Below are 20984 nucleotides of genomic sequence, written 5' to 3'. Positions count from 1 at the left end.
ATGGAAAGCCCCCACCCCAGGAGGTGATGGTGCAGAAAGCATGGCTCCAAGCTGAGCAAGTGGGCAACACAAAGGCCCAGTACAGAAAGGAATGCAATGTGTTCTACCTACTCAAAGAGCAGGGGGGGGGGGGGCAGTGCCTGCAGCTCAGAGCCATAGCAGATGAGATGGAAGGGAGCATCGGGAAGAGCTGGCCATCAGTGGGACATGATGTGACAGGGAACCCAGCTTAGAAGCCAGCTCTGCTGCAGAGGAAGGTTGCCCGGGTGATCTAGGGAGGGCTACCAGGTGGGCCTGGCGCGTGGGAGAGGAATCCTGGGAGGGGGCAGAAGAGGAGCAGGTGGGCACAGGCTTGGGCAGTGGGCAGAGGCAAGCTGGTGGCTTAGGGTCAGAGGGTGAACCTGCGATGGCTTCTGGGATCTAGCCGGGGTGGGTGTGGCTAGAAGCAAAGGGCAGAAGAAAATTCCAAGAAAGGAGCCCCTGGATCCAGCGAAGACCACCCCAGCTGCAGCTGCAGCCCAGGGCACTTGGCAGAAGCTCCTCCACTTCAAACTGGTGATGGGGGGGGGGGGGCAGCATGGTTGGAGCCCTATACCCTAGGTCCTGGAGCTCCCTCTCCAGAGATCCCTGGCCAGCTCTTGGGACCTGAGGATTGTCTAAATTGCCATGTGGCACTCTCAGGCCTCAAGTGACCAGCAGACGGCTGTCTGTGGGGGATGCGGCCTTTGGGCTCCCAGAGGGCAGTGCCCACCCACTCCGGAGTGCACACAGCTCTCAGGTATGCACAGCCTGCATACGACAATGAGAGTTGGGACAAACAGAGCTGAGGGGCCTGGGAGGAAGCTAGCCACTGCGCATTTCCTTCTGGACGCCAGGAAAATGAGAACTAGAAATACAGACACAGTCTTGGAGGCCTGTGTCTGTCCTAAGGAACGTGGGTTTGTCAGGGAGGAGGGTAGGAATTCGGTTTAGCTGTTTGCTAGCCTGGTTTATAACTTGTAAACACTCAGGTAGGCCTGTGGGCCTCTGCCCACTCTCCTGCCTCCACTCCCACACCGCCCACAGAGCAGCAGTCTTTTGGGTCAGTAGCTGACCCTTGACCCTGCCCCACCCACTGGGGACCCTGCAATACCTCAGACCTTCTCAGCCTCCTCTTTGTAACTGCCCCAGGGTCCTCTGCCGTGGGGGGTTCTGTCCCAGATCATATCCCCGGAGACAGGGGGTTTGCTGGGATCTGACCATCTGGGCATAGTTTTGCTTCTCCTGTGGAAAGCACCGTTGCCCGGCAGAGCAGAAGCCTAGGAGAAACCCAGCTCTGACACTGCCTGGGTGTAACCTTGAGCCTTTAGTTCTCCTGAAACCCCATCTTCCCAAAGGTACCGCTTGCACTGAGGCGCACTGTGGGACGCAGAGCCCACGTGTGCCCCGCATTTGGCAAGCACATGGCAGGGATTAGGAAGGGCGCGAGTTACATCATTCACTTCTTTCAACAGCTGAGAAAAACAAGCCAAGGCTCAGCGAGGTGCAGCAGTCTGCCCAAGGTCACACAGCCCGGAACAGAGCAGGGTTGTCCCACTTAGGCAGCACCCATGGGACATTGCGGACGTAGGCCTGAGTCTCCTTCACTTCTCCCCATCCTCTCAACTCTCGGGCGCTGCGGGCCGCGTGGGGGCAGCGGAGGTGGGTGGCAGAGCGCAGCTTGCAGGGAGGAACGGGTTAATGTGCTCCGCCGCATTGGGCCGGCCTCCAGGAGAACCAGCCAATGGGCGCGCTTGGTGATGAGGTAATGCCGGGACGCGGAGTGGGCGGGTCCTGAGTGGACGCTGCTGCTCCTCCTGGCGTTCTGCTCTCCCTAGCAACCCTTCACCTTTGACCTTGACACCCCGATTCTTCTCCCAGTCTTGAGGGACAGAGATCCCCAGCCCCCTTCACCACTGAGCTTCAAGCACTGCTGCAGGTGTCCAGAAGCATCCTGGCCTGAGTCGCACCCACTGGGCCTCAGTTTCCCTTTCTGCAATTTCTTAATTGTCAAAGGCCGTCCCAGTGGGGGAACCTACGTGGATCCCAGGGCAATAAGCAGCCTTTTCTTGATTTTTTGACTTCTTCCTGTTCCGGTGTCTCCCAGAGTCTGGGGCTGAGAAGTCACCCGGCCAGTCACACCCTCCACATGGCCCGGAACCATCCCCTTGGGGATCCGAACCTGACCAGTCTTCTTCCTGCCTCCTTCCTACTAAGCCGGGAGCTAGCCGCAGCAGCAGCAGCAGCAGGCCTGCAGTGGTAGTTAGAGGACAGAGTTCATCCAGCCACCCAGTTTAGCTGAACTAAGTTAGTTGAGTGTCTACTAGCGGCCCAGAGCTCGGGCTCCGGGTGGCCCGGCGCCCTCCAGCCCTCCAGTGTACGCTGCGTGCTGCAGGCCGCCCGGGCACGAAGCGGTTAACGCCCTTGCAGCGAGCTGGCAGAGCCGGCAGCCCGGCTTATTAGTCAGCCGGCGGGGAGGGGGCGGAGTGAGGGAGGGAGGGGGGAGGGAGGGAGGGAGGGGTTCAGTGGAGAGCCGCGGAAAGCTATTCTCAGGGGCTCCCGAGTGTGGGGAGGGCGGCTCAGCGGGAACTGCCGCTTCCCAGAAAGTTGATTATTTTTAACCCAGGAAGAAGAAAGGAAGGAGGCCCAGGCAGGACTCAGAGAAAGGAGGAGAGGAAAAAGGAGAAGAGAGGAGAGAAGAGATGGGGGAGCAAGGAGGAGAGAAAGGATTCGGAGGGCCAGGGGAGGGAGGAAGGCTGAGGTAGCCCCAGCAAGGATTCTGGGAAAGGAATAGATGTGGGGTCACTGCCTCCTGCCTTTCAGGGGCGTGAGGGAGGGTGCAGGCCCAGGGCAGCCACAGTCTCCCGGGAGTGCTTTCAGGTCAGTGGGTGGCACAGTGGCGCTGTCCTGGTTCTGGTCTTCATGGTGACTCCCGGGAGTCAGCGTGGAAGCTCTGGGAAAGAGGACAAAGAGGGAGGGATGTCTTGGTGCTTGGACAGGGAGGGGACTCACCGGGAAGGATCCAGTCACTTCTCTCCCTGAAAAGGCACCTCAGAGGAGGGAGCAGGGTTCACAGTGCCAGACAAGACAGAGAGAGATTGCCTGCCGGCCCACAGGGCTCACACTCCTTCAGGGGAGCCTGAGCTGGGCACGTAATAAAAAAAACACCGCATTGGCTGCCCCCAAGCAGGCAGCAGACTGAAGCATCAGTGGTCTAGGCAGGTTGGTGAGGTGGTTTGGGGAGGGGTCTGATCTCAGCAGGGGCCAGAAGTCTCCTAGAGAAGGGTACCTGAGGACCTATTGAGATAACTAACTCACTAGTGCAGGACCAGGGAAAGCAGGCCTGCCGGTCCCCAGGCCTCAGATCCAAGTGGCCTAACAGTTAAGGCCTAACAGAGCAGAAAGATCAGGCCCTCCAAGCTCCCTGGGGTTGTGGGGAACAAGGAGCCTGGAGTAGGCAAAGCCGGGGGAAACCTTCCCCAGGGAGGGACCTCTGGGCCCTGGGTGCAGAGGACAGGACGGTTTGGGGTGAAGGAAGGATCAGGGAGCCTCCTGGGCTCTGCTATGTGATAATGGGGGCCGGTGCTGCCCAGGAGGGAGAGGACTGCTCACAGGAGCAGACTGGCAGGAGGGCAGGTTTGCTTAGTGAGGGGGTGGTGGGGAAGCTGGCCGTGCCAGGGAGAAGGGAGAGGGCTGGAGGAACTGCTGTGGTATTGCAGAATATGCTAGAATCTTGGTGGCCTGAGTCTGATCGGGGTGGGTCCGCAGTGCCAGGAGGGGACTCTGAGTCTGTCACGGCAAGGACAGTGTGTGTGTGCTGCCGTATTCATACAGTGTGTGGCCACGCCAGGCGGGGCCCATGCCTGGAGACCAGGAAGGCATCGGGCATGGGTCAAGAGCCCTGGGGTGTGATTCGAGGGCAGATGTGCATGTTTCTCGCTCTGAGGGCCATGCCTCCACTTGAGATGGATTGGGAGGGACTCAGCTATCCCTCACTTTGGAGTCCTGACAGCCTCTGACCCTTCCCCGGCAGCCATCTTGGACTGCTCTGCCCTGGACTTCACCTCCCCAAAGAGGAGGAACAGCCTCACTAGGTTATTTCCCACCCCCAACTCTTGGCTGGGGACTGTCCTGCAAGATACGGAGTAGAGTTCAGCACAGACCTGTCCCCCTCAGCCATGAGCCTAAGCTAGGGAGAGAGTTAGGGCTGCAGTCTGGGCTGAGAGCAGAGCGTGGAGTCCCAGGCACCCTCCAGGGCAGAGCAGAGGACTTGGAATCAAGCCCTGGGACTATGGGTCTCAGTTTCTCCCTCTGAGCATCCGCTGACTCTGAGCTGTGTTCACAGCCACAGAAACCTTGAGGCTCCACCCCTACCCTCCAGCCAAAGAGGAGGGTCTGAGGAACAGCAACACAGAGGACGGAGAAGGTTCTAGCACATACAGGGAGCCAGAGTTCTCTGTCCTCCAGCTCTGATGGGCCTGCCCTGTGGAATAACAGTCTTGCCCTCTCCTCTCCTCCTCAGGGGTGTGCTGCATAAAGCCTTGATCTAAAGGACAGACCTGAATCCACACCATGGCTGACTCTGAGCTCAGCCCACCTCCCCCCACCCCTAACTCCATCTGCAGTGTGGATGTAATAATGGTTCCTGAACCCTTGGAAGCAGAGAAGGATGGAGGCCGGGCTGTCAGTCACAGGCCCGAGGCCCTCTAGTCTGACAAGGGTGCAGGCTAGAGCCCTCTCAGGTGGAAGCGACCCAGACTCCCCACCATCCGCTGTGAGAAGCCAAGCTCCGAACAGTTGGCCAGGGCCCCAGAGTTGCGTCTCCTGCTCTGTCCCCACCAGGCATCTCTGAGCTTCGGGGATCAGTCCCCCTCAACAGGGCCTGTGGAGCACAAAGGGGGGAGCCCAGGCAGAGAAAGAGCCGCGGGCGGGCGGGCAGGCGGGCGGCAGGCGGGCAGGCAGGCTCTGAGCGGCTTTGCTGGGCTTTCTTCTTCCTCTCTCTTTCTTTGTTAAGCTCCTTTTCAGCTGCACAGGCAGAGCCTGGGTGTTCCGAGCTGACAATAATTGCTGCGTCTAGACAGTGTCTGGTGGGAGGCCTCCTCTGTGCCTGCCGGCCTCCCCGAGGCTCCCAGGCCTGGCCCACAGCCCCTGCCCGGCACCCTCGGATGGTTCCCACACCCCTACCCCTCTGTGGATGCCAAAGGCCCCTGAGTCTGTCTGCCTCCTGACTCAGCCTTGAGAGTACATCTCTCCTTCTTCTACCCGAGGGTTCACAGTCCCCCCACTCCTCCATTTTGCTGCCTAACGTTCAGGGAGAAGGTCCTGTTGGGGCACCGGGTGCCACAGAGGCCTTCCTCTGCAGGAACCAGAATTTGACACATGCTTGGCAGGTGGCTGCTTAGGAGGCCAGGGCAGGGTTCTGAGCTGAGCCTGGAATGCCCGGGCTCAATCCTAAAATGCTCTTCCAGGTCCTTCCTCGCCTTCCCAACCCAAAGACCCACAAGAGTCAGCATAGGAAGACAGAATTTCCAGACTGCTGCAAGCAGTCATGGAGAGGTGTGTTCAAGACACTGGGGATGAGGACAAGAAACCAGTGTCAGGAGTTCTGAGATCCATCTGTGCCCAGCTCAGCCCTGCAGCTCTGGAAAATTCCCCAGAGTCTCCAAGAGGATGTTGGGGCAGGCGCTCCGGGTGAGCCAGAAACAGTAACAATAACAACCAGGGTCCGCTCAGCCTTGCCCTGCTCTGAGCACTGTGCAGACTCGGGTTGCATCTTAATGTGCTTAACACTCCCTAGGAGAGGCCCTGGGAGACGAGAGGAGCCAGAGAAATCCAAACGAACCTCTGATTAGCACCTTTTCATTTTTATTTTATTTTTTGTCTTGTGGGGGGTGGTGGTAGTATGTATATGCTCATGTGGGTGTTTGCATGTGCATGTGTGCAAGCCTGTGGATGCCAGAGGTGGCTGTCCAGTATCTTCCCTCCAGCCTTGTGTTGTGAGCCAGGGCATCTCATTCAACCCAGGCCTCACTAATTCAGCTAGGCTAGCCAGCGAGCCCCAGGGATCTGCCTGGTGTGCCTCCCCAGCCCTGGGGTAAGAGATTCCACTGTGTCTGGCTTTTAAGTGGGTGTTGGGAATCAAACTCAGATCTTGATCCTTTCATGGCAGGCCCAACTGAGCCATCTCCCCACCCCCTCGTTAGCAAATGCCGTTTTTTTATAGGTCAGGAAGCAGAGCAGAGAGGAGCTCTCTCAAAGACAGGCAGGCAGAAGTAGAGAAGCCAAGATCTGAAGCCCCAGATGCCAGCGTCAGAAGCCCAGTAATGATTCACTGTGCACAGACCGCACAGGCCAGAGAGTTGGGAGTTTGAAGCCAGCCTAGGAAACCAAGGGCTAGAGGTCGATCTCAGTGGCAGAGTGCTTGCCTAGAGCACACAAGGTCTTGCGTTTATCCCCAGCATTGTAAATAATAAATACAAGTCAAGCCTGGCATGGTGGCCACACCTGTCATCCCAGTGCTTGGGAGGCTGAGGTAGGCATGTCCAGGCCAACCAGGGCTACATAGTGAGGCCCTGTCTCAAAACAAAACCAAAACCAAAAAACAAGTAAGTCCTAGGTCAGGCTGCTTCAAAAATAAAACAAAAACTTACATGCAAACATAAAAGAGATATACGAAACTAAAGTTAACGCATGATAGGAACATTAAAATTGTCTGACAGACCTGGGGCTGAGTCCAATGCCCGGTGCTGAAGGACAATGGAGAATACCCGGGATCACCCACCCTGCATGTCCAGAGGAGCCAGTGTGTTGGGTGTAATGGTACCCCAGGCCAGAAAGGCCTAGCAAGCCCACTCTTTCAAGGTATGTGTCTGTCTGTCTGTCTGTCTGTGTGTGCATCTGTGTGTGTGTGTATGTATGCTTATGTGTGTCTGTATATGTGTATGTCTGTGTGTATGTGTGTGTCTGTATGTATGTGTTTGTATGTGTGTGTGTCTGTGTATATGTGTTTGTATGTGTGTGTCTGTATACGTGTATGCGTGTGTGTCTCTGTGTATATGTTATATGTGTATATGTGAGTATGTCTGTGTGTGTGTCTGTATGTGTGTATGTGAGTGTGAATGTGTCTCCATGTGTGTTTACAGACAGGATGCCATTGCTTGTCTTCTCAACTCTGGGTTGTCTCTAACAGATCCCATCAACCCACTCTGAGAAGACCAGTGTGACACTCCTTCCTCATGAGACCACAGCCCGGAGGGGACCGACCACCAAGAGGAAGAGCTCCAGTCAAGGGGTGGGTGTTATCATGTGAGGGACAAGGGACCCTAGATCCAAGGCTTCCCTGGAGGGACCTGAATTGACCTGGGCTCCTTCCGGGGGAGGAAGGAGTGCTGTGGGCAGAGGGGCCTCCACAGCCGCTTCCTGGGGCTAAGCAGTAGGTGGGTGGGGCTGGGGCTGAGCCCAGGGTGGCAAGAGTGTCTTTGAACAAGGCAAGGACAACCATCAAGATGGGCACGCCACGGCTTGCTGCACGGGAAGGATCTGTGGATTGTGACAAGATGCCTGGTCTCTGACGCTGGGGCCATCCTGTGGGGTGTGATCTTCATGGCTGCCGACAAGGCTTAGAGGAGCAGGGCAAACAGGAAGCCGGAGGCCAGGAGGAGGGTCCGGAGCGCCAACCCCCAATCCCTGGCTGAGCTCTCTGGTTTGGGGCCTGCTTCCTGACCACAGGCCGCCCGCGCCCTCCACCTTGCTCAAGGTGAATAGTGAAGGCTGCCATCCAATCTTCAGCTCTCCTGCAGCTTCAGCCCAGGCCCAGCGTCCCCTGTGCTCAAAACACAGGCAGAAACATCCTCAAGCATCCCCTCTAGAGGGTAGAGATGAGGCGGGAAGGGAGGGAGGGAGGGAGGGCGAAAGGGGCTGCCTCCCGCCACATTAACCACCGCGTTCAACCTGGCACAGAGAAATTTTGCCACAGGCCGGGTGCGATCCCCGCTCCTCTAACTGGTCACGCAGAGCTCTGCTTTGGATGCCCACATCCTCTGTACCCTGCCCCATCATCTGAGGACTATTTAACCCATCATTCACTCTCCCTCGGATGCCTTCCCAGGACCTCCAGGGCACACAATTTCAGATGAGTTCAAGGTTCTTTGTCAACCTTGGGGCACACACAGAAGGCTGGGAGAAGCGCCCGCCATTGCAGTTTGCCTCGGAGCCCCTGGGTGCCCTCGGTTGTCTGGCCTGAGAAATGGGCATCCTGGGGCCTAGCCACCACCAGGGAAGCTTGGCTGGGCCCCTTCAGGAGAGACAAAGAGCGCCCGCAGCCCCGGGAGCCGCGCCCCTGCTGGAGAGAGCAGCCCGCAGCCCGCCAGCCCGCGCAGCCAGCAGGCCATACATAATTCATTGCCAAATGGAGCCGCGCTCGCGCCGGGCCTCTCTGCGCCTGGCACTTCGCTGACTGCTCCTCGCACGTCGCCTCGTTGCATCTTCATGGATGCGAGGTGTGAGCCTCCCCCACTCACCCAGTGCGACCCCGGGGCTCCCTTTCAGGGCCTCTGCAGGAGCCACAGACCGTCTCACTGACCAAGCAGCGGGGCTCCAGGCAGCCCCACCCATCACTGCTTCGATGCTGAGGAAGTAGACAAGGCTGTGGATGGGAAGGATAGAGGGAAGAAACCCCACCCACCCCAGACAGGTCCCAGTGGGCGGAGAGCAGGCGGTACCTGATGCCAGCTGCCTCTGTCACCTCCCTACTCAGCACCCTTGTCTCCTTGAAGTCATACTCTGGCCTTGGCCACCCAAAGTACTGGCCTGGCATTGGGGTGGCCTCAGTTTGTTCACTGTGAAATGGGAAGGGCAGGCATCAGCACTGACTGGAAAAGCAGTGTGTCTGCGGGGCTCAGCACAGTTTGTAGAAATGGAGAACAGGTTCAGGGTCACCAAGCGACCCTCGAGCTGGCAGGGAGTGATGGACTATTAGGGAAGTGTTGCAGTTCTAAAGAAGAACAAGCGGGATCCTTAGAGTGGTGGGAACATTCTAGATCCTGACTAAGATGAATAGCATAAAACTGCACAGAACTGGGGGCAGCAAGATGGCTCTGCCAGCAAAGATGCTTGTGGTCAAGCCTGACACCTGAGTTTGACTCCCGGGAGGCTCAGATGGAAGGAAAGGGTCAGCCTCACGAAGCTGTCCTCTGCTCCACACCCACGCTGTGGTTCAAGCTCCTTCCTCCCAAATAGATGTGTGTGTATATTAATATATATTAATTACCCAGAACAAGGTTTGTCACACACAACTGTGAGTAGAACAAGAGCCCTGAAGGCCGTTGATGGGCAGTCTGCGCCCGCTCCCTGGTGCCCGTCTCGAGTCTCTCTGTATTGTTTGTTCTTTATTTTGTGTTTTGAGCCCAAGCTGTCGTTGAATTCACTAAGCATCTGAGGATGACCTTGAACTCACCACCTCTACCTCCCAGGTGTCAAGATGCCACCCACATGTCTCCGATGGTCTCAATAAAACTGTCAGCTAAAGCACACACCTGGCCCCAGCGCTCTGATAACTGAGGCAGGAGGATTATAAGTTTCAGGGTAGCCTGGGCTCCCCCCCCCGCCGCGCCCCCCTGCGCCCCTGCCCTTCTCTGCCCTGCAGTAAGGAAGGAGGGAGCTCTCTGTCAGCAGGTCCTCCCACCCAGGTCAGAGACAGCAGCGTTCTCTCCAGCTGTGGACCTAGCCTCCTGTGTCACCGATTCCCTGTCTTTGTCCCAGTGTGCCTGTCGCCCCCAGCTTCCCACAGACAGGGGTCCAGTATGGGCTTTTGTCATCTCCTGCCTGGAGCTGTCCCACCCAAGGGACCCCAAGTCCAGGAGAGCAGGATTAAGGGCAGGAATCCTGGGTCTACACCTAGTCAAGTCGCTTCCCGTGGCTTTTCACCGCCCTAGGCCGGCTCCTACTTGGTTCCCAGGCTCTGGTTGGAAGCACAAAAAAATGAAGCTGAATTCTGCCTGGAGTCATGGTGCATGCTGCCAGCCAGCGGTTTCCCTTCATGTCACCTGCAGGCTTGGCCTAAGATCCCTGGAAAAGCCAGGTGTGGTGACACATGCTTTTAATCCCAACCTTCAAGAGGCAGGGGCAGGCGGATCTCTGTGACTTTGAAGGCAGCCTGGTCTATTCAGTGTGTCCCGGGCCAGCCAGGACTGCATAAAGAGATCATTCCTCAAAGAAAACAAACCCTGAAGTCCAGCCCACTTCTGACCTTCTCCTCTATCTTCCAATCAACACAGTGAGGGTTTATATAAGCTGAAGTCAGTAAGTCATTCAACAAACTTTCATGGCGCACTCCCCTGAACTTACATGCTGAAGTAGGCATGGTGCAGGGGTGAGGAGAAAAAACAGCTGTTCTCTTCACAGAATGTGCACTGTGGTTAACTTGCAGCGTGGGTTTAAAGTGGGACTAAAGAATTCTAGTCACGGATTTTAAAATGTGGCTGAGAGATTGCTCAGTGGTTAAGAGCACTGGCTTCTTGTGGAGGACCTGAGTTCAGTTCCAGCATGCAGGTCGGGTGGCTCAGAACTCTGACTCCTGCTCTAGGGGATCAAACGCCCTCTTCTGGCCTCCAATGGTACCTGCACTCATGTGCATGGCCTCCAATGGTACATATACCTACATACTGACACCTATGTACACATCATTTTTTAAAAATCTTTTAAAATGTGGCTGGGATTGTGCAAAGAAAGATAGCAAAGCTCTGCTGGATGAGTTGTCTGTGGCCAGCGCTGGGGCCTCTTGACAATCTGCTGCTGAACACTGTGATGCTAAATCTTCGCTGTCAGCTTGACCACAGGTGGAATTGACTAACCCAACTGTTGGGTGCTCCTGAGAGGAATTTCCTTCCTTTCTTCCTTCCTTCGTTCCTTCCTTCGTTTGTTTGTTCCTTCCTTCCTTCCTTTTTTTAAAAAAATAATTTATTTAACCTTATTTTATGTGCATTGATGTGAAGGTGTCAGGTCCCCTGGAACTGGAGTTATAGACAGTCATGAGCTGCCACATGGGCGCTGAAAAATTGAACCTGGGTCTCTCCAGCCCGGAGAGGGATTTTCTTAATCTGACTATTTAAAGCAGGAAGACCTACCCTAAATCTAGGCCACACCTTCTGGTGGCAGTCACAGGAAAGGACATGGAAGAGGAAACTGCTTCTTGCCTGTTTGTGTTCACTCTTCATGGCAAGTTCACGTATTCCATTCCTTCAGCTGATATCAAATCCAGCATCTTCAGGATTCCGATGGAGACTGAAAACCAGCAGCTCTCCAGGACCCTCCAGGAATCCAGCACCAGACTGGGATGGCAGAGACAGACAGCCTTGTGATCTCTGTTCCAGTCCCTGGCTCCAGGTTCCTGCTTCAGTTCCTGCCCCGACTTCTCTGCATGATGAACTATAAACTATAAGACAGAATAAACCCTTTCCTCCCCAACATGCTTTTGATGATGGTGTGTTTGTCTTAGTCAGGGCTACTATTATTGTGATGAAACATCAGGACCAAAAGCAATGTATAGAGGACAGGGTTTATTTGGGGAACCTACCCTGAATCAGTCCATTGAGGGAAGTCAGGGCAGGGATTCAAATCAGGTGGGAGTCTGGAGGCAGGAGCTGCTGCAGAGGCATGGAGGGGCGCTGCTTGCTGGCTTGCTCAGCCTGATTTCTTAGCACCCAGGACCATCAGCCCAGGGGTTACACCATCTACAACAGTCTGGGCCCTCCCCCATCAGTCACTGATTAAGCAAATGCCCCACAGGCTTCCCGGCCCAGAGCCGATCTTAGGGAGGCATTTTCTCAGCTGAGGCTCCTCCTCTCAGATGACTCTAGCTAACATAGAGTCAAGTTATGGGAAAACTAGCCAGGACAGTGTTTATCACAGGAACAGAAAGCAAACTAGGACAAGGAGCCATGTAAAAAAGCCAGCTTTGTAGTGCAGGCTTGTACTCACAGTGCTGGAGAGGCAGACCCGCAGATCCTGAGCTCTCACCCGCAGCCAGTCTCGGCCGATCCGTGAGGTCTAAGCTAATGAGAGACTCTGCCCCAAAGAAGATAAGCAGAGTTCCTGAGGATGCCACTTAAGTTCCTGTGGCCTACACACACACACAGGAGAAGGAGAAGGAGGAGGAGGAGGAGGAGGAGGAGGAGGAGGAGGAGGAGGAGGAAGAGGAAGAGGAAGAGGAAGAGGAAGAAGAAGAAGAAGAAGAAGAAGAAGAAGAAGAAGAAGAAGAAGAAGAAGAAGAAGAAGAAGAAGAAGAAAATGGCTTACAATCCAAGAGAAAAATGTGTGGAGAAAGACTTGGAAATGAAAGATTGTTTTACAATAGAATATCCCAATTGTCAGTAAACACACAAAAGGTGTTAGATCCCTGATGCGCCGGGGTGTCTAAGTTTGGACTGCTGTAATGGTTCACCTTCGACTCCATCATTCATGGTTGAGTTTATTGCTGAGAGATCTGGACCGGGAAGTCCAGTGATGCTGCGCCAGGATGGGGCAGCAATCCCTGACATGATGTCCTGTGTCCCATCATAGGAGGAAGTGGGAGGTCAGCTCAGGGTCCTATGACTCCCTTTCTTGCTCACAGGGTAATTTTATATCTTGGCCTACCCAGGGATGAACTAAATACAAGCTCTTTTCTGCCCAGGCCCTGGAGAACACTGCCTCCTCACCCACAAACTGCCACCCAGAGTCGAAGCACTCTGCTTGGTCTAGGTAGCTAGACTCCTGGGCTGAGAAAGGACTGACCTTGCAGGCCCGAGAGCATGAGTGTCCCCAGGGGAAGAGATGTAACTTGCAACTTGGAGCCATAGAATCCAGGCAGCAGCTTACCTGGGTGGGCAGCAGAATCAGAGCAGCAGGAGGTACCACACCTGCCACAGCTGCCTCGGAAGATGTCAGCAGCAACTCAGCTTTGCCAGGCTATCTGTATGTGCATCGGGCATGCCCTGCTCCTTGATCTGGAACAGGTCATTTCCTACTTCAGAAAAGTGGACATCTGGCCCCCACACAGCTACTGGGCACAGGCGGCCATTGATGCTAACAAAGATGATAGGTTGAGTGCTAAGTTCTGGGCTGGACATTGCGTTCAACAGGCATCAAGGAAAACAATACTCATGTGAGAGTGGGCTGAGAGTGTTCCTTTGGAAAACATCTAGTGTGGACCAGGATTTGGGCTGGGGCTTGGATTCAATCTTGTTTAACTCTCCCAGTTACAGACCAAAAGCTCTGACATGGCTCCCTCTGGATGTGTTCTGATGACTCTGCCTTTAGGTGGAGTGACTGGTCCATTTACGTATAGTGTAGTGTATTTATTATTATGGGGTGGTCTGAGCCCACCACCTTGTTATCTACTGTCTCACTGTCCCCGGTTCTCCCCCGGCCACACACACACTCGAGGTTGAACCCAGATCCTCAGGCATGCTAAGCAAGCCCCTACCACTGAGGGGTACCCCTAGACCTAGTCTTTTCTTTCTATTTTGAGACAGGGCTTTTCTGAGGTAGCTCAAGCAGGCTGTAAGTGTGAGGTCCTTCTGCTCAGCCTCTCCCAGCTACTCTAAGTAGGATGTGCCTTCATGCCCCACTTAATCCGTCTTCTCAAATGTCACTCTGCTCCTCTTTATAGCTTGCTCTGTTCAGTTCCTGTGACTGTAACAAAGTAACTGAAGGAATCAGCCGAGAAGAGGAAAGGTATGAGACACTTGGCCCTGTACAAGAGCAGGAGGTGTGGCTTCCCCGGAACAGAGAGAGAAAGAGAGAGTGGAGAATCTGAGGTCCCACTGTTCGCTTCAAGAACAGCCCCTGGGATCTCACTTCCATACAGCGTGTCCTGCCCTCTAAAGGAGCCACTATCACCCACTGTCACGACAGGCCAGAGGGGGCGCACTGTTTCCAACATTAATAACAGCTCTATTATGTTTCCTTTCTTAAAAAAACACAAGAAAAGAAAAAAAAGAAGGAACAGATTTCGGTTTATTTATTTTATGTGTTATGGGTATTCGGCCTGCGTGTGTGTCTGTGCACTGTGTGCCTGATGCTCTCAGATGTAAGAAGAGGGCATTGGATCGCCTGGAACTGGAGTGATGGATGGTTGTGAGCCACCATGTGGGTGCTGGGAACTGAACCCTGTCTTCTGCAAGAACAGTCAATGCTGGTTTTTTTATTTTATTTTTTATTTTTCTATTTATTTTATTATTTCTTTAAGTATAAAGTTTTCTTTCTTTTTATATAAATTTATTTATTATGTATACAATGTTCTGTCTGCATGTATGCTCGCAGGCCAGAAGACAGGCCAGAAGAGGGCACCAGATCCCATTACAGTTGGTTGTGAGCCACCATGTGGTTGCTGGGAATTGAACTCAGGACCTCTGGAAGAGCAGCCCATGCTTTTTAACCTCCAAGCCATCTCTCCAGCCCACAGTCAATGCTCTTAACTGCTGAGCCATATCCAACCCATCTTTAATGCTTCTTAGTGTAGCACAGCTTACCTCCAGCGCTCAGTGACATCATGACCTTGTAGGAGTCTTACAAAAGTATAATGCCACAACCTCCTGCCTGGTACAGAGGCCACACATTGTGGTTTTCTTGGTTTCTGCTTTAGTTTTAATTTATTTATGTGTTTTTTTAGGTATACGTGCTCTGTCTGCATGTATGTCTTCAGGCCAGAAGAGGGCATCAGATCCCACTATAGATGGTTGTGAGCCACCATGTGGTTGCTGGGAATTGACCTCAGGTCCTCTGGAAGAGCAGCCCGTGCTCCTAACCACTGAGCCATCCCTCCAGCCCCACACTTGTGTTATTATATATCTCAAAGTGCATTGTTACTTCTGCAAAGACCTGAATACTTTTTGTTGTATTATTACTGATAACACTGCTGCTGCTATTGTATGTGGTGGTACATATGTGCCCCGGTGCTTGTGTGGAGCTCAGACTCGCCTTCCACCATGCAGGTCCCCGGGATTAGTCTCAAGTCATCAGCCCTGATCTGCTGAGCCATTTCCACGGGCTTATTTCTCCATTCTGAAAGATATTTTCGTGGACACACCACATTGACAGCCGCTTTCCTCCAGTGCCTGGAGATGCTCTTCCATGGTCTTCTGGCTCTCATTGCTTCCATGTGAAGTCTGCAGTCTATTTTTTCCTGTCATTGATTGTAAGTATACACATGGTTTCACTGTGTAGCCCTGGCTGGCCTGAACACCTAAACTCACTATGTACACCAGGTTGGTCTTGAATTCACCGCAATCCAGCTGACTCTGCCTGGGATCAGAGGCATGTGTCACCACACCCACCTGATTATCTTTTCGATTCGTCCCCAGTCCTTGTAGTTTTCCCTTTCTTCCCTCCTCCCTTCTTCCTTCCTTTCATTTTTTTCTTCCTCCTTTTCTCCTTTTCTGTCCTCCTTCTCCTCCTCTTCCTCCTCTTCTTCCTCCTTCTCCTCCTTCTTCTGGTTTTTCAAGACAGGGTTTCTCTGTGTAGCCCTGACTATCCTGGAACTCACTCTGGAGACCAGGCTGGCCTCGAACTCAGAGATCTGCCTGTCTCTGCCTTCTAAGTGCTAGGAATAAAGGCGTGTGGCACCACCACCTAGCTTAAATATTTTTTTGATGAGAGGCAGCCATTGCTCTTAACCACTGAGACATCTCTAAAGCCCTTAAAACATGTTTTTAACAGGACAGCCAGGGCTATGTAGAGAGACCCTGTCTCAAACCCCCCCCCCCCAAAAAAAAAAGATTTTTAAAAGGAGAGAATTGAGCTCAGAACCTTTTGTGTCCTAGGCCAGTGGCTTGCATCTGAGCTCCACCCACACACACCCAAACCCTCTCTTTCCTCCTTGGCATCTGGCCACTGTGTACCTAATGGGATTTTCTTTGAACTCAACCTTCAGGGTTCACTGAACTTCCTCACCAATGACTTTTTTTTTTTTTTTTTTTTTCAGTTAAATTTGTACTATTTTCTGCCAATATTCCTTTAGACACTGTTTTTCGTCCTGGTTCTCTCTTTGTTCCTCCGAGGCTCTGATTGCAGGTCTGGGGCCATCTTGATCCCATGGGTCATTGAGACTTTGTTTCTTTTCTTCTTCCCCTCTTGTTCTGGGAGCTTCACTGTAGATAACTGGACCTGCCTTAAACTCACGGATCCTCTTTAAAAAGAAACATTTATTCACTTCATTTGTGTGTATGTGCTGGCAGCTGACTGGAGAGAGAGAGAGAGAGAGAGAGAGAGAGAGAGAGAGAGAGAGAGAGAGAGAGAGAGAGAGAGAGCCCAAAGCATACACACACAGGCATGTGCATATGCATGCTACAATGCACATGTAGAGGTCAGGGGACCTTCCTTCCTCTCTCACTGGGCTCTGGTAATGTGATTCAGGCTGTCAGGCTCGGCAGCAAGCACTCTCTGCCCAGCCATCTCCCACAGGGATCTTCTTTGAATTGAATCTAATATACTTTGTGGTGTTGTTGCAGACAGGGACTCGTGCAACCCTGGCTGGCCTCAAACTCATATGTAGCTGAGGATGACCTTGAACTCCTGATCTTTCTGCCTCCACGACCCGAGGTGTGAGCCATCACACCCAACTTTCTCTTTTTTTGAGGGAGAAGGGGGGGTTCCGAGACTAGGTTTCTCTGTGTAGCCCTGGCTGTCCTGGACTCACTCTCTAGACCAGGCTGGCCTTGAACTCAGACCTGCCTGCCTTTGCCTGCCAAGCACTGGGATTAAAGGCCTATGTTAACACCGACTGACCTAGGATTTGATTTCAACTATTTAAAATAGTTTCACAGACTCTTCCCACTTTGCTGTACTTTAACTGCATTCTCCCTAGAGGTAAGCCGAAGCCCCACCCTTCCCCCACTACTCTGGAATGTGACAGGTCATTTGTAGCATGAATCTTAACAGCCTTATTAATAAAAACAAACCCGGGGCCAGATGAATGCTGGAAGATCAGAGAGACAGAACAGGCCACAGCTACCTCACCTGGTCAACTCCTCAGCTGATCCTGTTTCCTCAGACTGGAAGCTTCTGAGTCCTCATCCAGAATGAATCTCAGCTGAACTGCTGCTCAAAAGCCTAAAAGCTTAACCAACCTAGTTCCTGGTCTTCATGCCTTATATACCTTTCTGCTTTCTGTCATCACTTCCTGGGATTAAAGGCGTGAGACACCATGCCTGGCTGTTTCCAATGTGGCTTTAAATTCACAGAGATCGGGATGGATCTCTACCTCCCAAGTGATAGGATTAAAGGCTTGTGTGCCACCATTTTCTGGCCTCTATATCTAGTGGCTATTCTGTCCTCTGACCCCAGATAAGTTTATTAGGGTGCACAATATTTTGGGGAACACAATACTGCCACAGTCATTCTGTTCTGGGGTGAGATGGATACTCTCAGTTCAATCACTGCCTTTATAGGAAGAGGACAGGGACAGGAAGGACAGCAGGAGAAGATGGCGCCAGAGGCGTAAACCAGCAACACCAGCAGCTGCCATGAGAAGCTGGGACGCAGAGTGGAGCAGTCTGGCCCAGAGCCTTGGACGGAGCTGACCTGCCTGAGCCTAGGTTGCAGACCTCGGGCTTCCTGTGCAGCCGGTAGCCACCCAGACGGTGGCATCTTGTCCCAGCAACACTGGGGAATTAAGGAACTCCTGAACTGTCCTTTATGTTTTCCATTGTAATTGTCTTTTTAAAAACTTTATTTATTGTTTCATTATTTTTAATTATGTGTGTGTGCATATGTGTGTGAGTGCCTGATTAGGCCAGAGGAGGAAGTTGGATCCCCTGGGGCTAGAATCACAGCCGTATGGTGGCAAATATGTCTAAGTACTGGCTTGATTCTATGGTTTCTGTTTGTTTGCTTGTTTGAGACAGGGTCTGATGTAGCCCAAGCTGGTCAGGAACTTTTTAGATAGTCAAGCATGACCTTGAATTCTTCGTTTGTTTTGTTTTTTGATGCAGGGTTTCTCTGTGTGGCCCTGACTGTCCTGGAGCTCTCCCTGTAGAGCAGGCTGGTGTAGTGGGTAGCTGTTCTGTCTGTGACCCTGAAGCGCCTGCCGGCCCTAGGTGTGCAGCAGGTACCCACTGCACCTGCCTGTGACCTTGAAGTACACGCCTCTGGGGCGTGGCCTCTCAGCGACCCTTAAGACTTGAGATGTGGGGCTGGAGAGATGGCTCAGAGGTTAGGAGCACTCACTGTTCTTCCAAAGGTCCTGAGTTCAATTCCCAGCACTCACATGGTGGCTCACAACCGTCTGTAATGAGATCTGGTGCCCTCTTCTGTGTACATAATAAATAAATATTTTTAAAAAAAGAGAGACTTGAGATGCACTAGGCAGTTCCCCTTCTCTCCCTTGTGGGTTTGGATGCTCAGAAGGACCAGGCAGAAGAACAGTGTGGACCATAGCTTGGCTTTCCAGGACCCCACGATAAATCTCCCATGCTGTAGTGAGTTTTTATCCCCTAATAAATTCCTTTGCCCTTTAGGCAGACTCTGTGGATTTCTTGCTATAAGCTGGCCTCGAACTCACAGAGATCCGCCTGCCTCTGCCTCCTGAGTGCTGGGATTAAAGGCGTGCAGCATGACCTGTTGGTTTAAAAAATGATAGGTGGCGTTGTTTACTGGGCAGAAAGGTCATGCATGAGGCATGAGCTATGATAAAACCCAGTACCAGAGCTTTATTGGGGGCGGGGGACCAGGCCTGGGGAAGAAGCATGTGCAGAGAACGGGGGGGGGGGGGGGGGGGGGGAGAACACAGAGGAAGAAGGTGGAGTCTGTGCCCAGCTTTTTTTAAAGATTCCCTTGAACATTCGCAGGTGGGCTTACGGAGCTACACCACTCGTGCTGATTGTGTGACCACGCCGCAGCAGGCACTGATGTCATAAGATGCATGACCCCTTGCTTAGCTGCCGCCGCCGCTGCCGCCGCCCCTAACCTTGAATCCTTGATCCTACAAGTCCGTTTTGTGTATTTTAGCCAGAATTCACCACAGTTACATGCTCATGTAAACACCATTTACCCTAGAGGCTGAAGCGGTGTGGTACCTGTTGCAATTCACACTTGCAAGTGGAATGATACAATTTAGGAGAGAATGCAGCGTATTGTTGGGGTCAGAAGCAGTCAGCTTCAACTCTGACACCTACCATATGGCCTTCACCTCCTTGAGTCTCGCTGGCTCCCTGTGGCCGGTCATCAGACTTCCCACTTTGACGAGATGCCTGACGTAACTTGAGGGAGGCAGGGTTTGTTCCGGCTCAAACAGAGGATTCAGGTTCGCTTGATTCTGTCTGTTGGGGCAACCAATGTCACAGTGACAGGAACGTGTGGCAGAGCTGTGTACTCCACAGTGACGTCTGTCTGCGTTGTCCATCTGACTGGATTTAGGACCTCCTAAGAGACACACCCCGGGGCATGTCCAAATGTGGGCTGTCCCATGCCATGGTCTGATGTCCCAGATTACATAAAAAGGAAAAAAAGAGAAACTGAGCCAAGCTCTAGCATCCATCTCTCTGCCTGACGCACCTTCGGTCATGCCTTCTTCTCCAGGATGGACTGGACCCCACGCTGTGATTCAAATGAGCTCTTTCTTACCTTAGGTTGCTTCTTGTCAGCAATGAGGAAATAATTTTTGCAAGCAGCTGCTTACCTCCTATTAGGTAGGAAACACAGAGACAGACATGGTTCCATAAGAGGCAGTCCCCAGGAACATGTTCTCGTTGGCCAACATCCTTCACGTAGGCTCCACCTCCAAAAGTTTCCAGAACCTCCCAAAACAATGCCACCAGCTGGGAACCATGCCTCCCACACAGGAGCCTTTGGGAGCGGAGGACATTTTTATCCAAACCTCAGCAAGAGAGAACAACCCTGTCAGGCAGGCAGGACAAGCCAAGTGCAGCCCAGCTGGTGCCTGCCCAGGGCAAGAAGCTTAGTTTATAGTGAGCACACACACACACACACACACACATCCACATGCACACGTGTATGAGTGCACATGTGCACACACACACTCTCCTGTGTTGGTCTTATTGCTAGCACCAAAATCCTGGCTAGAGGCAGCCTAAGAAAAGGGTTTATTCTGTCTCACAGGATGAGGTCCATCATGGAGGCAGGAGGGAGAGGCAGCTGGTCACATGGCATCCACACTGAGGAGCCGGAGAGAAAGGAATGCTGTGCTCAGCTCACTTTCTCCTTTTTATTCAGTCCAGGACCCCAGCCCCTGGGATAATGTCACCTACGTTTAGAGGGAGTCTTCCCACCTTAGTTAACCTGCTTGTTTCCATGGTGATTCTTAATCCCATCAGGCCATCCATCCAGTAATATGACCCCATGCTGGCTTTGAGGAAGTCCCCATCCAATTCAGGTGACACTATGGGGCACACAAGCTGCCACTGCATGAGAGAGTTCAAAGGGTCACCTTGGAGAGTCATCTGCTAAACTCAGGGAGGGACTTGTACTTCCTAGGATGTGCCCCCAGGGCAAGAAAAGCCACCAGCTAAGAGAGCCATCAAGGACTCTTTCCCAGTTCATGGCTGCATACTGATGCTCATTCAATGGACTTCAAACAACCTAAATAAGGGGGGGGGGGATCAGCCACCGAGCGGTGGTGGTGCACGCCTTTGTTCCCAGCACTCGGGAGGCGGAGGCAGGCGGATCTCTGTGAGTTTGAGGCCAGCCTGGGCTACAGAGCGAGTTCCAGGACAGCCAGGGCTACACAGAGAAACCCTGTCTCAAAAAAAAAAAAAAAAAAAAAATCAAAACTCTTGGTGTTTACAGGGAGAGTTCCCCTCTGGAGTAGATCCGCCACAAACTCTGCAAAGCTGCACTCTGTGGAGGGGGGGTCCACTGTCTTTGAACAGGACTGTGGGAGCTGCTGCAGCTACCTACACTAACTGATCTTCAGCGAGATCCCGTCCCTGTCTGGACTGTCTCTCTCCACCTACAGAAAGAGATGACCTCTC

At 52.9% G+C, this 20984-nt stretch overlaps 1 long non-coding RNA gene across 2 annotated transcripts; it reads left to right on the top strand.

Annotated features, from left to right (window-relative positions):
• Positions 1 to 2549: 2549 nt before the first annotated feature.
• Positions 2550 to 12188, top strand: LOC121828594 (uncharacterized). 2 transcript variants are annotated; one of them, XR_013050413.1, is made up of 3 exons: positions 2550 to 6879; positions 7208 to 7309; positions 11260 to 12188. It is a non-coding gene; the product is annotated as an uncharacterized LOC121828594 (long non-coding RNA). The 2 variants fall into 2 exon arrangements; XR_013050412.1 differs by lacking the exon at positions 11260 to 12188 and having other exon boundaries at positions 7208 to 9548.
• The last annotated feature ends 8796 nt before the right edge of the window (positions 12189 to 20984 follow it).

The sequence above is a fragment of the Peromyscus maniculatus genome, chromosome 4 (assembly GCF_049852395.1).
Source record: "Peromyscus maniculatus bairdii isolate BWxNUB_F1_BW_parent chromosome 4, HU_Pman_BW_mat_3.1, whole genome shotgun sequence".
NCBI lineage: Eukaryota > Metazoa > Chordata > Mammalia > Rodentia > Cricetidae > Peromyscus > Peromyscus maniculatus.
Note: the sequence above shows the minus strand (reverse complement) of the source record. Positions and strands in the feature narration are given on the sequence as shown.